At 43.3% G+C, this 26,785-nt stretch overlaps 1 pseudogene; it reads right to left on the bottom strand.

Moving 5' to 3' along the window:
- Positions 1-4,872: 4,872 nt before the first annotated feature.
- On the bottom strand, positions 4,873-25,526 carry LOC125919898 (cofilin-1-like; annotated as a pseudogene).
- Positions 25,527-26,785: the final 1,259 nt, after the last annotated feature.

Here is a 26,785-nt window from a genome sequence, read left to right as displayed (position 1 = left end):
ATTAAAAATTTAAGAAAAGAAGAATATTTCACGACACATGAAAATGATTTGAAATTCGCATTTCAGTGTCCATAAAAAACTGTCTATTGGCCCAGAGGCACACTCATTCCTTTCCCTATTGTCTATGGCTGCTTTTGCGCTGCAGTGGCAGAGTTGAATAGCTGTGACAGAGACTGTATGACCACAAAGCTGAAAATATTTCCCACCTGACACCTTATAGAAAAAGCTTGCAAATCCACATTCTAAGCAGTTCCATGTCGATGGTTATGAAGTTCTCCTTAGTGCGGTATGAAGTCAGTATCATTATTGCCCTCATTTTACAGTTGAGGAGCCTGAGTGGAGAAGTTAAGCAATATAGCCAGGGTTTCACAGCTTGTAAATCAAGTTGGGATCAAACTCTTGTTGCTCTGAAGTGGCAAGAGGACTGGAGACAATTGCAGATAGCCTCTGCACCACGCTGGGGAGTCTGGCTGTGAAGGTTCTTGATCAGGGAGTCATGTGATGACGCAAAATCTTAAAGTGATCACTGCGGCCACTGAATCAGAGGAGAGAGCATGACAGAAGTAACAAAGAGTAGGCATGGATGAATTTGAACACTGGAGCTCAGCTTCCCGGGTTTGATTGCAGACGGCCGCTTATCTGTGTGACCTTGGACAAGTTATTCAACCTCTCCCTGCCTAATTTCCTTAGCTCTCCAATGGGGAGAATAATAGAATCTAGACTTTCTCTTATGGGGTTGTTGTAAAGACTGGAATGGAAACTTTTGTCTTATTAGTCTGTCTTGAGGCACAGAGCCGCCTCTAGACATTCGCCATGGTCATGCCTGTTATTCAACCTGACACGAAGCCACTGCTCCCTCTGTCCCAGGCACCATTCCAAGCAATCAAGATACAAAGAGGAAGAAAGACAAAATCACCAGACCTGCTTCCTGCACGTAAGTAGCACACGGTCCACTGACTGGAGCAGGAGAGAAAGTCAGCACCTGGAGGCAGTGTCACAGGCGCTATGATGGGCCATCACAGGAAGCAGAGACAGGAAGACCTCATTCTGGCTCTCCCTTCTATGGCTCAGGCTCTCACTCCTTCCAGAACACACCAGGCATCCTGCTGGGTTTGTCCCATGCGCTCGAGCAGGCCTAAATGGGGAAAAATACAAGCACAGGCAGTTGTCCAACGCCCTGGCATGGAGCTATGTCTGTAAGACTATAAAGCACAAATCAGCCCAGGGTACAAGACCCCTGGGAGAACCTGGGCCACAGAATTATTTGGCCACTTCCACCTGCCAAATCACAAAACAACAAATTCACAGGAAGGGCTGTTGATGCTGAAAAAGCCTAGCAGGTTCCAACCTGGAAACTTGTATTTGTCCTTACTAATGTGCCTTTGAGGTACAGCAAAATCCAGGGCAATTAGGAATTTCACCGTATAATAGGCCAGCATCACCTGCTTGCTTTTCTTTTTTACTATTCTTTATTAGTTTCTGATTTGTTATTTAGAAGTGTATATTTGTGTGTGCACATGAAGCTATGCATAGAAGATTGGAAAAATACACCAGTGGCTTCCAACTAGGAGGGGGGTGGAGCCATTGGCATGTGAAAGAAGAAAGAGGCGGTTTACTAGTATCACCTAACTTTTTCCCCCAAATACTCATATGCTTGCCTTCTCCCTCAGGTATAATATCTTAAGCATAGGCATATTTTAAAAGCTCCCCAAATAATCCCCATGTATGCCTTTTTCTTCCACTCCCATCCCCTGCCTGATGTATAACCATTAACCTACACCAAATGTTAACAGTAGTTATATCTGAGTATTGGCATTATACTTTTCCTAAAAATTCATCTTTTTTCTTTACTGGTGTTATTAAAATTCTACCACGAACATGTAGGCTAGCACAGTAATTATATGTGTTGGTTCTGGAGTCAAACTGTTGGAAGTTCAAACCTAATCATGGCAGGTCACTGTGCCTCTGTGATCTCATCTGTAAGAGGAGAAAAATAACAGTAGCTATCAAACTGGGTTCTTGTGAGAAGTAAATGCCTTTGCACACAAAAAGTTCTTAAAGCAGTGCCTGGCATGTAGGCTATTCAATAGGAGTTACCAGCACTATTAACACATAAGAAAAAATTAGCAATCCATTTTTAAACTGTAGAACATTTTGAAAATAAAAAACATAAAGAAGGGAAAAAAAGAGTCCCTGATGCTTGCATGTTTTTGAATATTATGGATGCTGGATGGCAAGCTCATGCTGTGTTTTTTCCATCTGTGAAATGGGAAGACAGTACTCTACTGGGGGCGGGGGGGGGGGTGGTGGGATACAGAGAGCTGTGAAAGGGCTCCCTAAATTTACGGTGGAATTAAAAAGTGAGGGATGGTTTTTATTACTCGGAGTAGGATTAATGCAGCATAAAAGAAAAGCTACACCGACCGCAGGGCCAGAAGGCTAATGGTGGCGGGAAGGAGATGGCTGGGCTTCCCCTTCCATCTCATTGGTTCCAGCCCAGAAACCCCACCCTGGCTGGAGAGAGAAGATCTGGGCCTCATTGAAAGGCACCCCAACCATTCTCTTTTTTGTCAGACATTAATGGGCACTCTGCTTTGCGTATGCATTTCTTTCTTCTCTTTCAATTCATGTTTGCCTTTGGCATCTCTGTATCATTACTGATTAGCAAGTTGCAGGCAACTTTATAGCTAATATTCACTGATGCCAGGCGCTGTTCTAAGAGTCACCATAGTAACTCATTTATCCTCCAGGCAACTTGAGGAGACACATTTTTATTACCTCCTCTTTCCAGAGGAGGAAACTGAGGCATGGAGAAGTTAAGTGACTTGCACAGTCTGTAGGTGACAGATCTAAGATTCAGACTCTCGTGATCTGGCTGCAGACTGTTGATGCTTTTAGTCACTAGACTAGAATTCGTTTCAGACTTGATGACAATCAAGACAATTAGGGGAGAAGAGGCTCCAGGAAGTCTACTGCACAGCAGTGCTCTCCGATCTGGGGTGACTACCCTGTGCGGAGCATTTGCTGAGACTGTGATGTCTCAGAGCCCCTATCTGCCAGCTGACCTCAGCCCTGAGATCCCTTCTGGGTCCACGAGCGCTGGCAGAGCCAGGAGAGAGGTCCAGGCGATCTGACTCCACAGCCTCTCCTGCTCATCATGAACCTAAACGGTCTTGAAAGGAGCAGAAATTGGTAAAGGGTTTTCGGAAACAAATGTTGACACAAGCTGTTGGTGTTCGTGGAGACTCCGTATTCAGAATCCCTTTCCATCTCACGCCTCTGGCAACTGGTGAGTATGACTGTAAACGCTTCGGTGTCCAGAAGCAAGTTGCCAAAGACCCTCTTTTTGAAGGAAGAACACCCGGCCCTCACTGCCGGGGATGCAGCCGAGATCATTCGATGCCCGGTGATGTCTGCTGCTCTGACAGTTCCTGGGATCCATTCCTCCAGGAGTTTGGACAGCATCTGCTCTGAAGGTGGCCTTTCCTCTCCCAGAACATGATGTCACTCTCCAATCCTAAGCCTCAAATGGTTTGCAGATTTTCTGGGGTGACTATTTCCTGTGTTCTGAGATCCCAGGTGGTGAGAGCATTCTGCCTGAGAATTGTGGACAGCGTTTACATGGTAAGCTGCTTATATCAATTAGGACGGGGCTGGTGGCAAGGAATAGAACACACGGCCCAAGGGGCGCCTGGGTGGCTTGGTCGGTTAAGCGTCCGACTTCGGCTCAGGTCATGATCTCATGGTCCGTGAGTTCGAGTCGGGCTCTGTGCTGACAGCTCAGAGCCTGGAGCCTGTTTCAGATTCTGTGTCTCCCTCTCTCTGACCCTCCCCCGTTCATGCTCTGTCTCTCTCTGTCTCAAAAATAAATAAACGTTAAAAAAAAATTTTTTTTTTAAAAAAAAGAACACACGGCCCAAGCTCGCATACACAATGAAAGGGAGTTTGTTAACTCATGTAACTGAATGGTCTCTGGGTAGATTTCAAGCCAGGATGGACTCAACCACTTCACAAAAGACCCAGCATTTTTATGTCTTTTCTCAGCTTTCTATGATGTCAGGTTCATTCCAGGGCTGGTTCCTCTCAAAAGAGCAAGAGGACTCCTGGAAGCCTCAGGGAGCATGCTTCTTTGTTCATTCTGAGTAGAAGGAGTAGCTGTCCCAAATTATTAAATGTAAGTCCTGGGCCCCTGATGGGGTCATCTAAGGTCAAATGCCCACCCCTAAACCAACCACCGTGGCCATAAGCAGACCACAGTTTTTTGTTTGTTTTTTATGTTATTTTATTTATTTATTTTAATTCAAATCCAATTTTTTTTTAATTGGTGTGTGTGTGTGTGTGTGTGTGTGTGTGTGTTAACTGACGGTCTCTTATAGTCTTACTTCCGTGAGTGGCTGCAACCATGGGAAAAGGGGAGGGGAACCAGTCCCGAGGGGGGGGATCATGTTCACAACATTCCCCTTACACACAGAACTAAACAGAGGAGCACGGTCACTACCATGGTTAGAAGCTGGCGGTATGGGGGGCACCTGGATGTCTCAGTCAGTTAAGCATCTGACTTCAGCTCAGGTCATGGTCTCGAGGTTCATGGGTTCAAGCCCTGAATCGGGCTCTCTGCTGTCAGCTCAGAGCCTACTTCCCCGCTTCAGATGCTCTGTCTTCCCCCCCCCACCTCTCTCTCTCTCTCTCTCTCTCTCTGCCCCACCTCTGCTCATACAGCACTCTCTCTCTCTCAAAAATAAACATTTTAAAAAAAATTTTAAAAAGGAATGAGGAGGAACAAGTGGGGAACAGAACTGTTGCTGAAAAAATACAGACCCTCCATAAACTGCAGTGCCTAGGGACACTGGATCTGCTTTGACTTAAGAGGAATCAGATCAAAAGTAGTTTAGGAAGGCTGGAACCATCAGGGATGGAAGGAGGAGGAAGACAAAGGCTGTTCCTCCAGGGAGAAATTATACTGCCTCCCCCCAGCTTTTCTGCCAGGGTGCATTGGTGCCTGAATTTCTCCTAACAGTTTGCTTGTAATTCATGCTTAATCTCCATCAGCTTCTTCTAGATGACATCCTAGGAGCTGGCATGTGTCATTCTGCTCCCAAGGAGTGCAGACTCAGAAGTCCTGAGGATAAACAAAAGGTCCCCTTCTTGCTCTCCTCCATCTCCTAGTTTGCATCACAGAGGCTGTAATAGCAGACCTTGGCCAGCAGTGTCTTGACAAAGCACATAGGGGTTGCTGCCAGCCTGGCCCTCCTCCCAGAGGACTTTTCTGTCCCCCTTTAGGTCTCAGAGCACTACCTTCTTGTGCTTCTTCACCTCCTCCGGCATAGATGGCTTGTGCACCTGCGTATCATTAAAACACCTTGATGCCATCAGAGATAGCCACACCAGAGGCCTTGTCTCTGGAAGTGAAAAGGAGATGGTGAGGAGAGCCAGAGAAGGTGAGAGTCACTGTACTGCTGCCAGGACGCAGACCACAGCTGCTTTCAGTCAATCAGTGGACCCCTGGATCTGGAAAGTGAACACCATGCTCCCCCCAGTACACTGTTCTTTTGATTTCTCATGGCTTTTTCCGGAGCCATGAAAAATACCAAATATGGTTCAATAAAGCAACAAAGTAAATGGCAACTACATTCTTCTAGTTATTCAAGTCAAAAATCTTGGAATAATTCTTGACTCCTTCATTTCTCTCAGCCGGCCCCATGTGCAGTCTATCATTAAACCCTATCAGCTCCACTACAAAATGCATCAGGAATCTGACCCCTTCTCACTTTATCCATGGTGTTACCCTGGTCTAAGCTGTCTTCATCTTCCATCAAAATATTGTCCCCTGCTTTCTCCCATGTCATCTCATCTACCAAGAAGCCAGAGGAATCCTTTTATTTATTTTTTTAAATGTTTTTATCTTGAGAGAGAGCATGAATGAGTAGGGGAGGGGCAGAGAGAGAGAAGGAGAGAATCCCAAACAGGCTATGCGCTGACAGCATGGAGCCCAACATGGGCTCAATCTCATGAATTGTGAGGTCATGACCTGAACCGAAACCAAGAGTCGGACGGTCAACCAAATGAGCCACCCAGGTGCTCCCAGAGTAATCCTTTCAAATAGTAGATCATATCACATCACTCCTCAGCTCGAAAGCCCCCAGTGGCTCACATAACACTCCAAAGAAGAGTCAAAAGATATAACAGTGGCTTTGGAGACCCTATATGTTCTAGCTTTTTACCTCTTCAATTCCATCTCCTACTACTTTCTCCTTGCTGATTCTGCTTCGGCCAGACTTGTTTCTCACTGTAACCCCAAAATATCAAGGGTACCCCCACCTTACAGCCATCCTATGTGCTATTCCTTCCGCCTGCAACACCTTTCTTCACAGTTATCTTCTTGGCTCATTCCCTTTCTTCAAAAGTTGATGTTATCAGAAAGATGTTACATGACCCCGTGTGAAGACATACCTAGTCTATCTTGAAGCCACTGACCTGGATTTTCATCGCACTTACCACTAACTAAAATATGTAAGCATTTGTTTACATGTCGTTTTTTCCCATACTAGAATAAAAGCTCTATGATAACAAGGTCATTTACCACTATATCCCCAATATCTAAAACAGTGAAAGCATTCAATAAATAGTTACAGAGAATGAATAAAAGATTTTTAATGTTTATTTACTTATTTTGAGAGAGAGAGAGCTTGTATGAGTGGAGGAGGGGCAGAGAGAGACAGAGACAGAGAGAGAAAGAATCCTAAGCAGGCTGCATACTGTCAGCATGGAGCCTGATGCCAGGCTCGGTCTCATGAAGAATGAGATCATGACCTGAGCCAAAGTAAGGGGTCAGATGCTTTGCCAACTGAGCCACCCAGGTGCCCCAGATTTTGAACAAATAATACACCACAGAAGAAATAGCTAACAACAGATGAAAAAACATTCAGCCTTTTCAAGAAGCAAAGAAATTGGTTGATTTTTCGTTGGCCATGGCAATATTTTTGCCTATTAAATTGGCTAGAACAATCAAATAATAAATCCATTACTGTTGATAACAATGAAATTGGTATTTTCATGTATTCTTGGCAGTCTCACTGATTCATTAAGTAGATATTTATTGGGTATCTACTATATACAACTGTTGTGCAATTTTCCTGTATATACCCTAATCCATAATAAGGTCCAAAGTCTGTGTATTTGTCAGGATAGAATAGTTCAGCTATGGCAACAAATTAACTCTGGAGTCCTAGAAGTTTAATATAACAAACATTGACTTCTTGCTCTCTCAGCCTACCTTCCTTAGGTTGGTAGAGAGGTAAGGTTTACGTGTCCCTTCCCCTCATGTTTCATTGGCCAGAACTAGTCACATCACATGGCCCTACCCAATGGCAAGGAGGCTGAGAAGTGAAGTTTTCTGCCTGCCCAAAAGGAGCGAAGAAACAGATATTGGCAAATGTTAATAATGTCTATCATAATCCTTGATCAAGAAATCTTAACACCCTACTGGAATAACCTAAAGTACATTAAAATACATTACATACATTAAAAGTACATTAAGGGAAATGTTCATTGATATCTTGTTTATTATTCTGAAATATTGAAAGAATCTTAAATGTTGACTAATGAGAAAATAATGGAATTATAGTTTATCCAGGTAAAATAGATTATTACACAACCATAAAAACTATAGTTAATAAAGAATATATATACAATAACCATTATAAAATAGAAAGTAAAACTTGGGAAACAAATGAAATAGATACTATAATTATATCATAAAATCTACCTAATAAACATATTCTTTAAAAATACATAAAATGGGGCATCTGGGTGGCTCAGTTGGTTGTGCATCCAACTCTTCATTTAGGCTCAAGTCATGGTTCCAGGGTCATGGGATTAAGCTCTGCAGTGAGCATGGAGCCTGCTTAAGATTCTCTCTCTCCCCCTACTCTGCCCCTCTCCCCTGCTTGCCAGCTCTGTCTCTCACTCTCAAAACAAAAATACATAAAATGTATTCATTCAATAAATATTCATTCAACAAAACCTCCTATGTGGTAAGCCCTGCATGCAGATTCAGGGATAAAACACACTGTGTGTGGCCTGGAGGTGCCACAGCCATATAAGAATATTCAAAATGGGCTAAAAGAAACCCCTGTCTAAAATCATAACAGGGGCGCCTGGGTGGCTCAGTCGGTTAAGCGGCCGACTTTGGCCCAGGTCATGATCTCGCGGTCCGTGAGTTCGAGCCCCGCGTCGGGCTCTGTGCTGACAGCTCAGAGCCTGAAGCCTGTTTCAGATTCTGTGTCTCCCTCTCTCTGACCCTCCCCCGTTCATGCTTTGTCTCTCTCTGTCTCAAAAATAAATAAACGCTAAAAAAAAAAAAAAAAAAAAAAAATTAAAAAAAAAAAGATAAAATCATAACAGCTATTCTAATAATTTCATGGGTTCACACAGGGTAGACTTTTATCCCATTTTCACTCGGATCATCAAGGAAATTAGAGACAATGAATCATCATTCACTCAACGGATAGTGACCAAGCATATACTAAGTGGGTTGCCAAGATGACCAAGATGCCAGATCATGCTTCTGACCTCAGAGGACTTACACTCTAGGTGGAATCCTACATGTCAGAGCAGCCTGGTCCTTGCTAGCCTCAGCTTCTGTTCTGAAGAACTTCTTTATGTAAGGTTCCACATCAGACCTGTGAAAATTCCTGGTGCCTAAAATAGTGCCTGGCACATAGTTGGTGTCCTATAAATTCTGGTGCTTTCCAAAACCTACTGTACATATAGGCTTCCCATCCCAGCTGATAACATCAATATCCCTCATTGCTCAGTTCAAAAATATGGTGTCATTCTTGACTCCTCTCTTTCTCTTGTACTCCACATCAAATCTGTCAGAAAACCCTACAGTTCCCACCTTCAGAAAATATTCCCGAATTACACCACTTCTCCCTCCACACTATACCATCCCAATTCAAGTCACCATCATCTTCCACTGTTACTTCATGCTGTTGTCTGAATGTCTGTCCCCCCAAAATTCATGTTGAAACTTAATCTCCAGTGTGATGGTATTAGGAGGTGGGGGCCTTTGGGAGTGATTACATCGTGAGGACTCTACCCCCATGAGTGGGATTAGTGACCTTATAAGAGAGGTCCCTTCTACCATGTGATGTGACAGCCAAAGGAAAGCCATCTGGGTTCTCACCAGATGCCAAGACTGCTAGCACCATGATCTTGGACTTCCCAGCTTCTAAGATTGTAAGAAATAAACATCTGCTATTTATAAGCTACCCAGTTTATAGTATTTTTGTTACAACAGCCTGGACAGACTAAGACGCTGCAGTAACCTCCTGACTGGCCTCCTGGCTTCTGCTCTTGCCCTCTATAGTCTGCTCTCTACACAGTAGCCAGTGAGAACTGTTTAATCCTATCTGATCATGATATTTCTCTGTTTAACTCTACTCGGACCACTCTGCTCTGCAGTCAAATCCACAGCCCTTACAATGGCCTTTCTGGTCTTTCTTCAGAAGCTCTTGACCCTGGTGGACTCAAAGCCTCCATTAGTAGCAAACATTGTGTAACACCTCCTTTACAGTCCAGAAATCAAATTTAAGGATAATATCACCACACTCTACATACAATTTTTAAAAAAGAAAATCACATAATGCCCTATCTAAATTACAGAGCAGAATTAAGAGAAAGCAATTCATAATAAAATATGGATTATGTATTTTAACATGGAAATATTTAGACACAACTACACTAGAACAAATACAGCCCCATGAATCTCAGAAGCCCTATCGAATGGTGCCACCCCACTGAAAACCACTGACCTTCATCATCTGGTCTGCCTTCCTCTCTCTAACCTCACACCAGCCATCATGTCCTTCACTCACTCTGCTCCAGCCGTGCCCAGTTTCCCCATTATTTCCAGACCAAAAGGCCCTGTTCCTGCCTGGGGTCTTCACAGTTGCATTCTTCTGCCAAGGAGATGCATAGCTCACTCCCCTACAACCTCAGCTTTTTCTCATACGTCACTTTCTCTGCAGGGCCATCCCTGACCACTCTCGTTAAAATAGCAGCCCTCTTCCCCACGTAGTACTCCCTGTCACCCCTCACTGCTTGGTTTTCTCCATGCTACTTATCTGAAATACTAGATATTTTTAAAACATGGTATTGTCTGCATCTGCTCCATGAGGTCATAGATTTCTACTCTACTGTGTCCTCATTATGTAAGTGGGTGGCTGGAACACAGTGGGTGTTCAGTAAATATCTGTTGAATGAATGAGAACAATGAATGAGGGGTATATACTGAATGGTTGAATGGATTGCTACAGACATCTAGCAATCATGACATTATTCCTGAATCACTTGCCTCTACCCCCCTGTATCTCGCTCCTCCCCAAAACTTTTCTTCTCCCACATACTTATTGCTTTCTACTGGAGATATTCTCTACCCTCAATTTAATGCTTGATCTGGCTTCTTTTTCTTGACCTTGGTGTCACATCTGGCTTACAGATTTGTCTAACTCCTAGGTTCGATCATATTGTGACAGCTTCCTAGCAATGTCCATCTTGTCTCCTCCTCTCCAGCTTCCCAAACACTCCATCACTTTGTCCACAAATGCACTTCCCCCAATATGCTTGTCAAACTCCTACCCATCCTTCAAGGATAGGTTCAAATTCCTTCTTTTTCTTCCTTAAGGAACACCTGATCCTCCATCCAGAAGTCAGTTTCATGTCCCAGAGACCCATACTTATTTGTAACCGTCCTGGACTCCAATAGATCCTTTGCTGTATAAAACCTTTGTGTTCTCTTTATCCCTCCTGCCAGAGTTTAAATTAAGTACAGAGAGTAAGTTTTCTTCATCTCTTGCTTTTCCCCTGGTACATAGTAGATGGTCAATGAACATTAAATGAGATCATTTATGTCAAGCCCTTAGTATAGCTTCTGGACACAGTAAATGCTCTATTACTGCTGGCTGCTAATACTAGGTTTTTTTTTTAAATATGAATTTATTGTCAAATTGGTTTCCATAAAACACCCAGTGCTCATCGCAACAGGTGCCCTCCTTAATAGCCATCACCCACCCTCCCATTCCTCCCACCCCCCATCAACCCTCAGTCTGTTCTCAGTTTTTAAGAGTCTCTTGGCACTTTGTAGCAACGTGGATGGAACTGGAGAGTGTTATGTTAAGTGCTAATACTAGTTAATACACAATGGAGGCAGAGTTCAGCCCCACCCAGAGGACAGCTACAACCAATGAGGTCTGCCAGGTGGATTTTGAGAGTCTGTGTTATATCTGAGTCTTTGTTTCTCATTCCCTGTGCCTCTTCCCATCTCAGCAGGTGCCCCATTTTCTCTAGACCACCCAAGGTCTCTTGCAGCAATGGACAGACCCTAGGTCAGGCTCGCAGCTCCCCTCTCATGTGTCTGCAGATGTCTTCCTCTCGGCCTGTCACAGGAGCTTGTTAGACTGCTTGTAAATATAGCCCATAGATGGGGGAGGTGGTACTTAATCCTCCTGGACCAACCCTCAATCAACATGGTTGGGAGTTGTTGTAAAAATGCCCCAGCCTCCTTGATTTTTACTGGGAGAATTCTAAAGCATGCCCCACATGGTTTCTCAAGAGATCTCTACTAAGATTGAGTCCCTGTTGCCCCAACAATAACCTATTTGTTGGGTTTTCTCTCCTCTCTGACTTACATCTCCCACTTCCTTAATTGTGCTTTTTGGGGTCACATCCCAAAACTATAGGCACTCAAGTTCTGCTCTAAGAGAAAACATCATCAGTCAACATTCCTAAAGAAATGAGTGTCCAGCCCTTTACTCTGACAAAGCCCCAATGCTCTCCATCCTGACCCTACCTCCCTATGGCCATCCAGTACAAGCTCACTGGCACCAGAAAATCCTTGGGTTATCCACAAAGACAAAAATTGGGGTGGGGGGGTTGGGGGGAGGAGGAGGTACAGGTAGAATTTATTCTAAGTTTATCCTTATAGAAAATGTGCCCAGGAAAGGGTTGCCATGACTCACCATTTAAGAACAAAGTCCTTACTCTCACTCTCAGATGTGATCAAGCACTTAGGCCTCTATAAGGACACATTCCTTCTTTATAGAGACAAACATGCTATGAAAACACAAGGAACTTGCTGGTTTATGACTCAGTTCTTCCGGTGCTATATGTTTATCAATGAGGCTCTCATGTATTCCCCAAAGCCTGATCCCTATTCTCACTGAGCACAGGACTAGATTATATCCCTCAGCCTCCTTTGTGCTCGATGTGGAATGACTGGGTTCTGGCCAATGGAATGTGACAGAACTAATGTGTACCACCTCTAGGCCTGACCATTAAAACCCTCCCATAGATGATCCTCTATGTTTTCACTGATTCTGTCTGAAAGCAAAGGACTCCATGATCCCAGCATATGGCAAAAGTCAAGGTGGCAGCAGCTGGAGGCCCTTAGTCACCATGTGGAAGGTGCCTACATTGGCTTGGCTATGAGAAGAAATAACTATTGTCTTAAGCTGAAATTCCAAGGTTTGTTATAGCAGCTACTGTTATGCCAAGCAATATAAAAAATGGCAGCTAGAAGTGGAGTGCTGCCATCACCAAAACCTAAAACAATACAGAACCAGCTCAGCAGTTGAGTGGTAATTAGTGAGGAAAGTGATATAAGAAACCAGAAAGAAAGAAACCTGTTTCGTAAAGTGGCAAAAATCTGATACAACTGTTGCCTTCAATGGCAGACATTATGCCTACTTAAGCCTGTAGTCCAGGGGAAGTGGCTGGAAATAGAGTAATAGGATGTGTTGATTTTTCCCAGGTCAGGGACTAGGGTGAGATGAGACACGTAGGGCACCGAGTTAAGGAGGTAGGCATTTGTACAACTCTGTTGTTAGTGAGAATTATGAGAAAGAGAGGGGTTTAGGAAAGATTGGCTGGTTTGTAAACAGAAGTAAAAGAGGCTACAGAGTCCAGAAATAGTCGGTCTCAAGGGTTATAAAAGCCTACTCATTTTGGATCCCAAATGCTAACTATATTTGAGCAACAAAATCCCCTTCTGACTCAAGCCTACTAACAACGATCTGAGTAAGGATGTGACATTCCCATCCATGCCTATTGTTTTAGATAGTCTCAAGACAGTTACTCTCAGCTCAACAGACAGAAGCATGAGAGAGGAAGCAAATACATAAATGAAGCTTGAGAAGCATGTATAGGAAAAAAACTTTGGGTATGAACTTTTGCTCATGGGATTTCTGGGAAGCAAAGATTAGCACATTCTGAATTTTTAGGGAGTGATATTGCCAAAGAAAAATAAACCTAGATTTAAAAAGCTTTTGATAGTTAGAACCTTGAACCAACCTTTGAGTCTCCAAATTTGCACAAGTAGGAAGTGGGCTTCAGAAGCTGTGTAGCCCTCAGAAAGGACAGGCTCCTCCACACCCATCTCATGGGTTCATAGGTGGCCACGGAGGATAACTGCTAAGGAAGAACCTTCCAGAAAGCAGAGAGGACTACAGAAAACAAAGGACATGGAATTCCTCCCAGAGTGGAAAATCAGGCTATAGTAAGAAAGGAGGAGCCAAGGTACTTACTCCTACTCCTAGGACCAGGTCACAGCACAATGCCTTCCCACTGGGCCTTCACCATTGTCAGTTATCCACATTGCTGTGTGTCTCTGTCTTCCCTTTCCAACTGGGCACAGCTATTACTTTATCTTGTCCTTGCCCACCACTTTATATTGGGTATGAATGGGACACGGAAGTTTGTCCCTTCAGTTCAGAGATCAACGGGCAATGAAGAAAACATCCCATCCTGATGGAGAAGGCCACACAGTACCCAGAAATGCTGGATTTTTAGATAACTGCAGTAACTGCAAGGGGCAATGGGTTGTCTCTTTTGGGAAAAGAATGAGTGTGTTGTTTGTGTGGGAAGAAGGGTTAGTTGAGTGAGGCTATTTGGTAACCAAAGAGTGGACTGTGACAGAATCTGTATGTTCACCAAAACCACTTTCTCTTTTACCTGGAAATACAGCTAGACTGTATTTAACAACACTTGCAGGTTAGATGAGGCCATGTGTCTGAGTTCTGGAAAATGGCATGGGCAGATGTGCAATGCCTTCAGGCCTCACACATTTAAAACCTCCAACAGAGAATCCCCTGTTTTTGTTTTCCATTTGCTGGTTAGAAGAGAAAGACTGTGGGGCTCTAAGGTATAGAAAAGCGACAAAATGAAAGAAGTCTGGGTCCCTAAACTTTCTACCAAACACCTGTAAATGGGTTCCAGGCAATGAGAAATAATCACTTATTGGATTAAATCAATAACATCCCATGGCTTATTTGTTACAGCAACTATCATTGTCCTCATACAACCTACCTTATAAGTTTGTTATCAGGATTGAATGAGTTAATGTGAAAAATGGGGCCTGGTGCCTAATATATGAAAGAGGGTGCTATGTAAGTGTTGCCTACTCTTATTTGCTTGAGAACAGGCAAAAAATCCGTCATGAACTCTTGCTTGGCAGAAAGCAGCAGCAGCAATGGAAAACAACATAAACTCAGGATAATATTCCTAGCTTTAATTGAAAATCTTGGAGTCTATAAGAGCCAGACCCTAATTCTGGGGCACACTCGGGAATTTATAATACCTCGTCTAATCCGCCCCCTGAGCCAACCCTAAATTCCATTCTTTAGTGCCATGTAAGTTTGAAAGCCAAAAAACTGTTTACTTTAGAATCGCTCAAACAAACTCAGGACAATGTGTGTTATGCAAATATTCAGGTAACTTTAAGAGTTTTGCTTCACATAACTAGAAGAAAGGTAGAGATGGTCAGTACAATAGCTGGTCACTGGAGCAGAAAATGGAGATGCATTTCTACCCAGCCAAGAACACAGCTGCAGAACTAGCTGAGTCTGGTCTAGCAATCTAAGATTAAAAAAAAGAAAGAAAGGAAATAAAAAAGTGAGGCATGCCATAATTTCTTTGATCACCTTCTAAAGGGAAAGTCAATTACTGACACCTTTCACTTCCATCCTGAAACAAGTTTTTAAAAGCAAATCGTGCTATTTTATATCAGACTTTATAGCTTTGTAACATTCTGAGAAGTTTCCTTTCGTTCAGTTTGACAAATACTTATTAAGGGTCTAGAATGTGTTTGACTGTTTTTAGCATACTTGGTTCTACAAAACATCATGATAATTACAGAATGTGTTCTTTTTGTATCCAAAATGCTTATGAGTATCATAAGGAATGCCATAGCATGTGAACTATCAACAAAAGGAAGACACTACTGACTTGGAAAATAAGAATAATGTTAAAGTCTTGTGCTGTTATCAATCAATGGCCAGGTTGGAGGTGAAAAATTTACTCTTGTTTTCAAGGTAGAAAAAGGAGGGTCAGCTCATACAGCTAAAATTATTTAAACAATCAGACCCAAGGTGTTGGCTTAAAAACTCCAAGCCTATGAAAGAACAAGATAGTTGTTAGCACCCAAGGCCTTCGGTAGGTCTTTGAGCAATTAGGTTTCAGAAATATAAATGATGCAGTCTTTTGCAACATAATGAATGAAGAGAATTATTAGCTTTGTTATATAAAGAACTCCTAATCAATAAGAAAATGCAAATATTCAGATGCCTGATGGCTCTTCATTTTGTCTCAGGTCCTGATCTCATGATTTGGTTTGTGAGTTTGAGCCCCACATTGGGCTCTGAAAGCACAGAGCCTGCTTGGGATTCTAACTCTCCCCCTATCTCTATCCCTCCCCTGAGCATGCTCTCTCTGTGTCTCTCAAAATAAATAAATAAACTTAAAAAAAAATGGGGGTGCCTGGGTGGCTCAGTCAGTTAAGCTTGTGACTTCAGCTCAGGTCATGATCTTGCAGTCTGTGAGTTCAAGCCCTACATTGGGCTCTGCACTGTGACAGCTCAGAGCCTACAGCCTGCTTCGAATTCTGTGTCTCCCTCTCTCTCTGCCCTTCCCCTGCTTGAGCTTGCTCTCCCTCTCTCTCTCTCTCTCTCTCTCTCTCTCTCTCTCTCAAAAATAAACATTTAAAAAATTATTTAAAAAAAGAAAATGAAAATATTCTAAAAATATATAAAAGATACAGATGGCAAATTCACAAAGTAATTAGTATAATTAGCCAGTAAACATTTGAAAAACCTGACTTTACTGGTCGTCACATTAATATAAATTAAAATATCAAATATAATTTTTCTCCAAAGAAAAGGAAAAATTTAGAAGAGTAAAATAGTAATGTGAGAGAGCTCAGAAATGGGCAGTTTCATACATGCTGGGAGAAATAGAAATTGACGTAATATTTCTGGAGGTCAAAATGACTTTATAAGGCAAATAAACTTAAACTGTGTAAGACTTTTTTTTTTAGATATATTTTTTTAATTCCAGTGTAGTTAACATACAGTGTTACGTTAATTTCAGGTGCACAATATAGTGACTCAGCAACTCCATACATTACTCAGTGCTCATCATAATGTACTCTTAATCCCCTTTACCTGTTTTAGCGATCTGCCCCATCTCCCCTCTGTTCTCTATGGTTCAGAGTCTGGGTTGTTTTTGTTTTTGTTTTTGTTTTTGTTTTTTGTTTTATGTTATTTGTGGGGTTTTTTTTGTTTTTGTTTTTTTTTTTTTTGAGAGAGAGACAAAGCACAAATGGGGTAGGAGCAGAGAGAGAGGGAGAGAGAATTCCAAGCAGGCTCCACACTGTCAATGCAGAGCCCGACATGGGGCTTGAACCCACAAACTGTGAGATCATGACCTGAGCTGAGATCAAGAGTGGGAGGCTTAACCGACTGAGCCAGCTAGGCGCCCCCCGACTGAGCCAGCTAGGCGCCCCCAGAGTCTGTTTTTTTTTTAAATTTATGTTTCTAATATACCATTTCTTCATATAAGATTTTTTCCTAGGAAATAATCATAGGTATGAGAAAACTTCAGTTACGAAGAAGGTCATTGCAGAGTTATCATTGCAAACGACCGGAAATAAATTCAACATCCAACAAGATAAGATCAGTGAAATAAATGATGCTATGCCATTTTCTAGAGTACCATGTAACCATTCAAAATAGTGTTGTACAAGGATACATATTCACATATATTGTTAAGAGAGAGAGAAAGCAGAGTACAAAGAAATACACACAGAAGCATCTGACCTGTATATGTGCTTGTGGCTGTGTGTGTGTGAGTGCATGTGCGCACATGGGTGAACATGCACATGTGTTTCTAGCTGTATCTATAGCTGTATCTATATCTGTGTATCTATGATCTTTTTTAATTAAATTTTTTTAAATGCTTACTTATTTTTGAGAGAGAAAGAGAGAGAGAGAGAGAGAGAGAGAGCACAAGCAGGGGAGAGCAGAGAGAGAGGGAGGCACAGAATCTGAAGCAGGCTCCAGTCTCTGACCTATCAGCACAGAGCCTGATGCAGAGCTCAAACCCAGGAACTGCGAGATCATGACCGGGAGCCAAAGTCAGACACTGAACCGACTGAGCCACCCAGGTGCCCCTCTATGATCATTTTTATATCCATATTCAGAAGGATGTTTTCCCCAGAGTTAACTGGTCATCTCTGGGTGTTAGCATTTGCTTTACTGGCATTACTATACTTAATCTCACAACAACCATGAGTTAGGTTCTATTGTCTCCTGTTTTGCTGTGATGGAAACCAAGGCTTAGTGAGGTTTAGATGCTTCCCCAAGTTTCTTACTTACACAGCAAGTAAGGAACAGAGCTGACTCAAATTGTTTGACTTTAAAACCTGCACTGTGCTTTTATTAAGGACAATGCAGTGAGTTATCTGTGATGCTAAATTTACCCAACATAAATAGTAGTACTTTCTAAAAGATTAGGTCCTTCCTGCTTTTTTGAGAGGAACGTAACCATTCTTTAATGAAAAGATGAGATTGTAAACAGTAACTTTTATTCTTCAATGTCCTTAGTTAGGACATTAAAAAGTTAATAACCTGATATCAGTTCTCCCATTTTATTTGCACTGGTCCTAAAATGTAAACGTTAAGGAGCCGTGGATGATTGCAGGAGCAGCATCGGCAAATTTCATGAAACTACATGTAAAAATATGGTTATATGTGACAACATGCTTTCTTCTGGAGAAAGGCTCCATAGCTTCCTGATTCTCAAATCAGATTCTCAGATCAATCAGATTCCTGACTGAAGAGATTAAGAGCCTCTATTTGATTGTTTCTCCCTTTATTATCTAACACACACCTTCACTAGGCCATGGGATCCCATTCCCTCCCCTTTTTCTGAGACCATCCTTCATGAAGTATCTTTTCCCTCCCCTCCTCTTTATACCTTCAATCTCTTTCTCTATTCTGGTGCCTTCTTATTATCCTACAAACATGCCCTAGTTTTCTTAAATTAAAAAAAAAATTCTTCCCTCTCCCTTAAACTGTCATCTGTCTCTTCACTCATACAATGAGAACATACTAGGTATCTACTCTGTCAACCCCTAGAAACAGAGAGAAACAAGACAAAGTCTCTGTCCTTATAGAACTTCATTTTTGGAAGACAAGCAAGGAATACCTTATCAGTTAAGAATGCTTCCAGCTATAGGGACACCTGGGTGGCTCAGTCAGTTAAACATCCAACTTTGGCTTGGGTCATGATTTCATGGTTCATGAGTTCGAGCCCCAAATCAGCCTGTCTGCTCTCAGCACAGAGACCACTTCGGATCCCCTGTCCTACTCCCCCCACCCCACCCTCTCCCTCTGTCTGTCTCTCTCTATCTCTCTCTCTGTCTCATGTGTGCATGCACACACACACTCTCTCAAACACAAACAAAAAATATTAACATTAAAAAAAAAAGAATGCTTTCAGCTACAAGAACTAGAACCTCATTAGCAATGGCTTAAACTCTTCTCAATAACACTAAGTCCAAAGGTAGGTGATGGCTGGCATCAGTTGCCATCAAAGCAACTGTACTTTTTTTTTAAATGTATTTCTGCTCTGGTGTCTTTAGCATGTTGACTTTTTGCCATTATGCTTGCCACTCATTGTCACAAGGTGGCCACAGCAGCTCCAGGATTCCACTTTCAGGGTGCAAAGAAGAAGGTAACAATAGAACAACAGAGGCTACCTCTTTTATGAGGAGAGAAAAAGCTTCCTCCCAAACATACCAGAAGACTGACTTCCTTCCGTTTCATTTGTCAGGACGGAACAAGGAAAACAGGCATCTGGGATTCCTGCATCTGCTTGCAAACAGGTAAGAAGGAGGCTGGGAATATCTGTGGGTTAGCCCAGTAACAATGTTCAAAACACATAATCAAACAAATAAATACAATAAACTCGAAAAGTAGCAAGGGTGTCACTTCCTACTCCTTAAGTATGGGTTGTGCATACTGACTTCCTTCCAAAGAGTACAGGACCAAATGGAGGAGGGAGAGGGGAGAGTAATTTTCTAGTGGAGAACCTAATAAACACTACCTCAGCCAGGTGATCAAGGTCAACACCAACATAAACCAAACCAGATCATAAATCATAAACCCTTGATACAATGTGATGAAAATGCTCTTTTACGTCTATAGTCTTTCTCCCTTGAACCTGTAATAATCATGGAGTCCCCCAAACTCCAGGATAATCATGAGAAAAACACCAGACAAATCTCAGTTGAGAAACATTCTACATAAGAGCTGACCTGTACTCAAAACTGTCAAGGTCATCAAAAAAACATTATCACAGCCAACAGGAGAACTCAATGCATGTACTGTGGTACCCTGGATGAGGATGGGACCCTGGATAGGATCCTGGGCTAAAACTAAAGAAATCTGAACAAAGTCTGGTTCAGTTTCATATAAGGCATCAATATAGGCTCATTAATCATGACAAATGCTCCACACTAATGTAAGATGTTAATAATAAGGGATATTGGGAGTGCAGGCAGGAGTATATGGGAGTTTCCTATATGATCTTTGGGGGTGTTACTGTAAATCTAAAATTACTCTAAAAGAATAATTATTCTTAATGAAATCTAAAATTATTCTAAAAATATAGCTTATTTAAAAGAATAATAGGTGCTATAAAGTAAATGAAATAGGGTAATGAGAGAGAAGGGTGGGAAGGGCTACTTTAGAGGGGATAGTCAAAGAAAATCTCTAAGGAGGTGACACTTATGCTGCCACCCAAATGCTTAAATAAGCTGGCCATGTAAGAGCTGGGTGAAGAGCATTTCAGGCAGAAGGAATGGCAAACAAAGGCCTGAAGGAGTTTAAGGGAGAAAGAAGGTTCATGGGGCTGAAGCAAAGCAAGTGAAAGGAAAAAGGCAGGTGATGAGATTGGGAGATGGACAATGCTGACGGAGCCTGGTCTGCAGACAGTAGCCAGCAAGGAGTGTGTGATGTCCACAGGTCGACCTCTGGATTTGACAGCATGTGGATATCAAGTAATATAACTGTAGTAGTCTCCTATTGCTGCCATAACAAACTGCCACAGATTTAGTGGCCTAAAATAACACAAATTTATTATCTTACAGTTCTGTAAGTCAGAAGTGTGACACGAATCTCATGGGCTAAAATCAAGGTGTCACAGGGCCACGTTCCTTCCACGGGCTCTGTTTGCCTTGCCTCTTCCAGCTTCTAGAGGCTGCTGGCATTTAGGGGCTTATGCCCTCTTCCTCCATCTTCAACCCCAGCAGTCACAGCCCTCCACCCTCTGCTCCCAGCATCTCCTCTCCTGAGAGTCTGTCTCGCCTCTTTCACTTCAAAGAACTCTTGTGATTACATTGAGCCAAACCAGACAATCCAGGAGAATCTCCCCAACTCAAGATCCTTCCTCACTCAATCATTCCTGCAGCGTCCTGTTTGCCATTGCCATGTAAAGTCACATTCATGGGTTGCAAAAATTAGGATATAACATATCTGTGGACCATTATTCAGCCTATAATAACAACAATGACAACAGGACTACAGACATCAGATTGTGGACTCTTGTCATGTTGAGGCATTACAAAAAAAATCGCCATATACCAATTACAGTGGAAAATCATCCTCAGGTTTTAAACCGAGGAAAGGCATGATAATGGCCACCATTTTCTGTAGAGACTCCTTTGGGAGAATGCCGGGCCCCCTGAGAGATGCTGTCCTGCAGATTTCTGCCTCCCGTTGTCCCCCAGGCTGGCACACTTGAGCACACCATAACCGCACAACCATGAGCAGTCACCTTGGATATAACCTCGTTTATGGTCTAAAAGTTTACTTTTAAAAACCCCTTACTATAGGAATCTCAAGCAAATACAAAAGTAGAAAATATACTAAATCTCCATGTGCCCATCACCCAGCTCCAACAATTACTAATACCTATCATCTATATTCCCACCAACCTCCCTCCCCCACTGGGTTATTTGAAGCAAATCAGACATCATTATTTCAATCATAAGTAAACACTTTACCCTTGATATTGGGCAGAGAAAGGTTGTTTAGGGAAGAGGCAGTGGGAATGCAAAAGTGTGCAGGGCAGAGTGGAAGTACAGAGACCCGCTAGATGGCTTGGAGTAAGACAGTAGAAGTGGGAAAACAAGAGATGTGGATACATTGGGGCTATACCGTGGAGGCAGAGCTAACAGTGATAGCCAGTGGACTGTACGTAGGCCATAAAGAAACCCGTCAAGATGGCACCTACAGAATGGCAAACAATGCTATGACTTCACCAAATTCTAGTTCCTCTTCTTCCTGGGCACCCAGCAAGACTACATTTCCCAGGCTCTCTTGCAGTTAAGTGGGGCCATGTGACCAAGACTGGGCTGATGAGATTTTGTCAGAAATAGCATCTGTTACTCCGGGGCCTCAGATCTCCCACACAACCCTCATGCCCCCGCTCCTCCTTTCTCTGCTGATCAGGGGCAGAGAGACCTAGGACTCTGAGGCTGAGGTGCTAAAAGAGTGCTTCCGAAACTATATGTAGTGAGGAGCTTTTCTTTTTAGTTCTAATCTATCATGGCCTGCTACTTTTATAAAATACAGTAAAAATAATCACTGAGAAAATTACATTTTAAAAAAGACAAAATATAAGCCCAATTCTATTTTTTATTATTAGATTCAATAGACCTAAAATTATTCTGTCAAACTGCTATAATTTCTGAACACTCTCAGTTCCATAATTATCTTGGCACAAAATGGTGACAAAGAGTTCATGAACCCGCACTGGCCTATGGACCACATTCTGAGTAGCACCTTGCTAGAAGATGGCAGAGCCAGGTAGAAGAAGCCTGGGTCCTGACTGGCCGCGTGGAGCGCAAGCATCCCCTCCCCCAACACTCCTTCCCCAGCCAACATACACTGGACTCTGACACGAGTAAGAAATAAACCTTTGTTGTCTCAGGCCACTGAGAGTTTGGAGTTGTTTGTTAAGACAGCTAGCACATCCCAACTAATACATAGGGTTTTGGTCTGAGCAGCTGGCCAGATGCTAATAATTGAGATGGGAAGACTGAAAAAAGTCTTTCTCTCTCTCTCTCTCTCTCTCCCTCTCCTTCCCTCCCTCCCTCCCTCTTCTTCCTTTTAAGCCAAACTGCCTGGAAGTATAATTTAACCTTACTAAATACTTTCTTAACTTCCTATAATTTGTTTTCCACACTTATGGTGCTCCTGAAATCGCTATGCTCAGGGTGATATACACTGAGCCCCAACCATGTACCAGTTCAAAAGTCACCTCCTCTGTAAACACTTTGCTGATTCCCTCAAGAAAGGTTAGTTGTCATTTCTGTGTGAATCCTATCCACCTACACACCGCTGAGCCTTATGAGTCCTTGAGGATGTATTCCCTCTCTTTATACCACCCCAACCCCTAACACCTAACTGGGGCTTGTCCGGGATCCTTCCTAATAAGTGTTGCTAACAGACTCAGCCACTATGCACTTCCTTATGAAGCCCAGGTTTAACGCGTAGTAACCTCCAGGTAAAGTTCTAAATTTTAGCGAGAATCCTTCAAGCACTTCAGTGCTTTTCCTATGGAGAGCTATCAGGGGAAAGGTAGCAAAGAATATTTTGTCAGTTCCTTCTTTCGCTTGTTACACTATTGTTGTATTTAAAAAGATACCATCCTGGGGCGCCTAGGTGGCTCAGTCAGTTAAGCATCTGACTTCAGTTCAGGTCATGATCTCGTGGTTCGTGGGTTCGAGCGTCAGGCGTCAGGCGTCAGGCGGGCTCTCTGCTGTCAGCGCGGAGCCCTCTTGTGATCCTCTGTCCCTGTCTCTCTCTGCCCCTCCCCACTTGCGTGCGCTCTCTCTCTCTCAAAATAAATAAATAAACTTAAAGAAAAAAAGGTATCATCCTTCAAAGGAGTGTAAAACAAGATCATGTTAATTGACCTCAAGCACAGTCAGCAACCAGACTGAAATTCTTTTTTTAAAAAAGGCGAATCTTCAAGGCTGCTGTTTGTTCACTCAGCAAATCTTCATTAAGCATCTACTCTATGCTGGCACGGAGTTAGATGCTGAGGATACAGCAAGAAGCAAAATAGGTAACATCCCTGCTTCTGTTAGCTTCCTAGGGCTCTGTAACAAAGCACTGCACACATGGTGTGGCTTACAACAAACATTTTTTTCTCTCACAGTTCTAGAGCCTTTAAGTCTGAAATCACAGTGTTGGTAGGGCCACACGTGCTCAGAAACCATAGGGGAGAATCCTTCCTTGCCTTTTCCTAACTTCTGGTGCTATGCTGGCACTCAGCTTGCAGCTGGACCTCTGATCTCTGCCTCCATCCTCGCATGGCATTCTCCCTGTGTGCCTCTGTTTCTGTGTCTCTTCTTTTTATATAAAAAGACACCCGTCATGTTGGGGCAGTGACCCACCCTACTCCCGTATGGCCTCTTTTTAACTAATCATACCAATAACAACCCTATTTCCAAATAAGGTTATATTCTGAGGCACCAGAAGTTTACAACTTCAACATATCTTTTTGAGGGGACACAATTCAACCTACAACACTGTTTTTGTGTTTTGGGTTTTTCTTTTTTAGTTTGTTTATTTTGAGAGAGAGAGAGAGAGAGAGAGAGATCATGCGCGCAAGCAGAGGAAGGGCAGGGAAAGAGGGAGAAAAAGAGTATCTGCACTAATAGTGGGGAGCCTGCGTGGGGCTTGAACTCTCGAACTGTGAGATCATGACCTGAGCCGAAACCAAGAGTTGGTTGCTTAACGGACTGAGCCACGTGGGCGCCCCTAAAACACTGCGTTTATAGAGTTTATAGCTTAGGAAGGAGCCATAACTCGACATGAAAATGCCATTTGTGGTAAATGCTCTAATGGTAACAAGAACTGGGAAGACATTATAACAAGAAAACCTAAGCTAAGGTAGTAGTCAGGAGGAGATAGTCAGGAAAGAAGGAGGGAGTCAGGAAAAGTTTCTCTGGGGAGGAGAAACTTGAAGTGAGGCCTGAAGAATTTTCAAGCTGGGAGCATTCCTGGGCATGGAATGACAAATAGGGAGCCCCAGGCTGAGGAGAAATTTGACGAGGGACACATAAAAGACCCTCCAAAAAGGACAGCTAGAGAAAACTTGAGACGAAATAAAATCTCTCTCGTTTCATTCACTTCAGTAATCTGAATGGCCCCAACAGGTTGTGTGCATAGGAAATTCAGTTACTCCGCTGAGTCTATGAAAGAAGGAAGATCTGTCCTATCATCAGGTTCCCCGACTATTTTAGTGATTGTTTTGCTTAGTCTTTTCAAGACCGTGTTGAGTGAGCCAAATTTCACTTACCGTCTTCTCCCTTTGGGAGCTGGCTGAGGCCGCCGGGCGTTTTGTCTGACCAGGCAAATGTGATAGAGTCACTTCCAGTTTGAAATGTTTGAGAGAAACATATCATATTTACAAGATTTCTGGATTAGCGAACATCGATTTGAGTGTACGATTTCAGTCAGTTGCCGCTGGAATCATTGTGAGTTTTCAGCCAAACACTGTTTAGTGAGCAAACCTCTGAAAGTATGCTTTTATACTTTCCACTCACCCCCCAGAAAGTATCCAAAACCCAGCTATCCTAAAGGGAGTTAAGACTTCCTGAAGCAGTAGACAAAGAATTGAGTGTTAGCTTCTTGGCCAGGTTTGGATTACCTCCGAAGGCAACTGGGCCATCGTACGTGGCATATATTTTTAGAGTTAGATGGGGAGAAGGGGAGGGCCTGTTGTCCCGGGAAAGGCTGTGCTGTGGCTGGGTGTGGTAGGAAGTCACCCTCCCTCTTTGGGGACAAAGTGTCCCACCCTAAGCCGGATTGTGACATATCACAGCTCAGCCTCCCAATTTCACCCACTGGCCTCTTTCCCATATCATCCAAGGTCAGAGAGACCCAAACCAACAGAGGTGACTCCACAGCCCACAGGAAGCTGAAGCTGTGAGAATAAGGATGTGCCACCCCGTGCACGTCCCCAAGGAACTGTCTGTGCACCGGGCCAGGGCTGCTTCCGGGCCGGCGGCCAGGTCTACCGCTGAGGGCCAGGTGGTGTTGGAGTTGACCCATTACCCCTCCTCCATCACATTTTCCAGGAAGGGGTGGGTAGGGACTGGTGGTAGGTGGGGACATTGTCGGCAGTGAATGTTGGTGTTTTTTGAGTGGGAGCCAAAGCATTGTGTGTTTCTGGGGGTCTGGCAGACTGCCTCCATTGAGGGAGACACACATGACAAGATCGCCACCTCAGCCTCTAGCAGATTTGTTTGAACTTTGCAGGGTAAGACGGACACTGGGGTGAGTTCCATCATGAGGGTCAAGCCTTTCTCCCCCTTCAATCTTCAAGCAAATGATGGAAAGGGGCTGAATGATGGGCTCGATGAAGTGGGAGGGTGCTGTTTACTACCAGCCCTGTCAATTATTTCCAGGGGTTAGATATTGACACAGAGTTCTTCTCCTTCTATTACCCTGTACGTGAGTCTAGATCTTAGCTGAATCAAGTGGGCATTAACAGTGGTCCAGGGCCCCCTGAGTGTCTCAGTTGGTTAAGCGTCCAACTTCGGCTCAGGTCGTGATCTCACAGTTCATGGGTTCAAGCCCCACGTCGGGCTCTCTACTGACAGCTCAGAGGCTGGAGCCTGCTTCAGATTCTGTGTCTCCCTCTCTCTCTGCCCCTCCCCTGCACTCGCTTGCTCTCTCTCTCTCTCTCTCTCTCTCTCAAAATAAGTAAACATCAAAAAAAATATTTTTTAAATAATGGTCATCCAGCCCACAGCCAGGGTAGCATAATCAAGCTGTGTTGAGTTCCTAAGTGTTTGTCAAACCACTTTCCCACTGTGATTAGTCTTCTTTCTCACATAGACTTCAGTGGCCTAAGAATAACTCAGGAGAACAAAAGCAGGAGAAGAATGTCAAAGTCCAGAATGGCTAGCTTCTAGCAACTCTCCAGGATCTTTTCTTTTTTATTTTTTTTAAGTTTATTTCTTTATTTTGAGAGAGAGAGAGAGAGAGCATGCATGCACATGCACCCAGTGGAGGAGGGGCAGAGAGAAGGAGAGGCTAAATCCCAAGTGGGTTCCACGCTGTCAGTGCAGAGCCCGATGCAGGACGCAAACTCAGGGACAGTGAGATAATGACCTGAGCCAAGACTAAGAGTCAGACGCTTAACCCACTAAGCCACCCAGGCGCCCCTCTAGGAAATTTTCTACCAGAAGTGGGTCTTGCCAGCACAGAATGTTCTTCAGGAGCTAGGTTGCTGTGGGATTTGGTTGGCCCCTTCTACACTCTGCCTGATCACAGCTTGTTTGCATTTGGAAGCTTCAATGCTGCAGGCTGTTGCCCACCTGATGTACATCACAGGGGCTACTACTGCCACCAGGCCTGGCATTTGTTAC

This window comes from Panthera uncia, chromosome B4 (assembly GCF_023721935.1).
Source record: "Panthera uncia isolate 11264 chromosome B4, Puncia_PCG_1.0, whole genome shotgun sequence".
Lineage (NCBI taxonomy): Eukaryota > Metazoa > Chordata > Mammalia > Carnivora > Felidae > Panthera > Panthera uncia.
The sequence above is the reverse complement of the archived record's forward strand: the minus strand, read 5'-3'. Positions and strand labels throughout refer to the sequence as shown.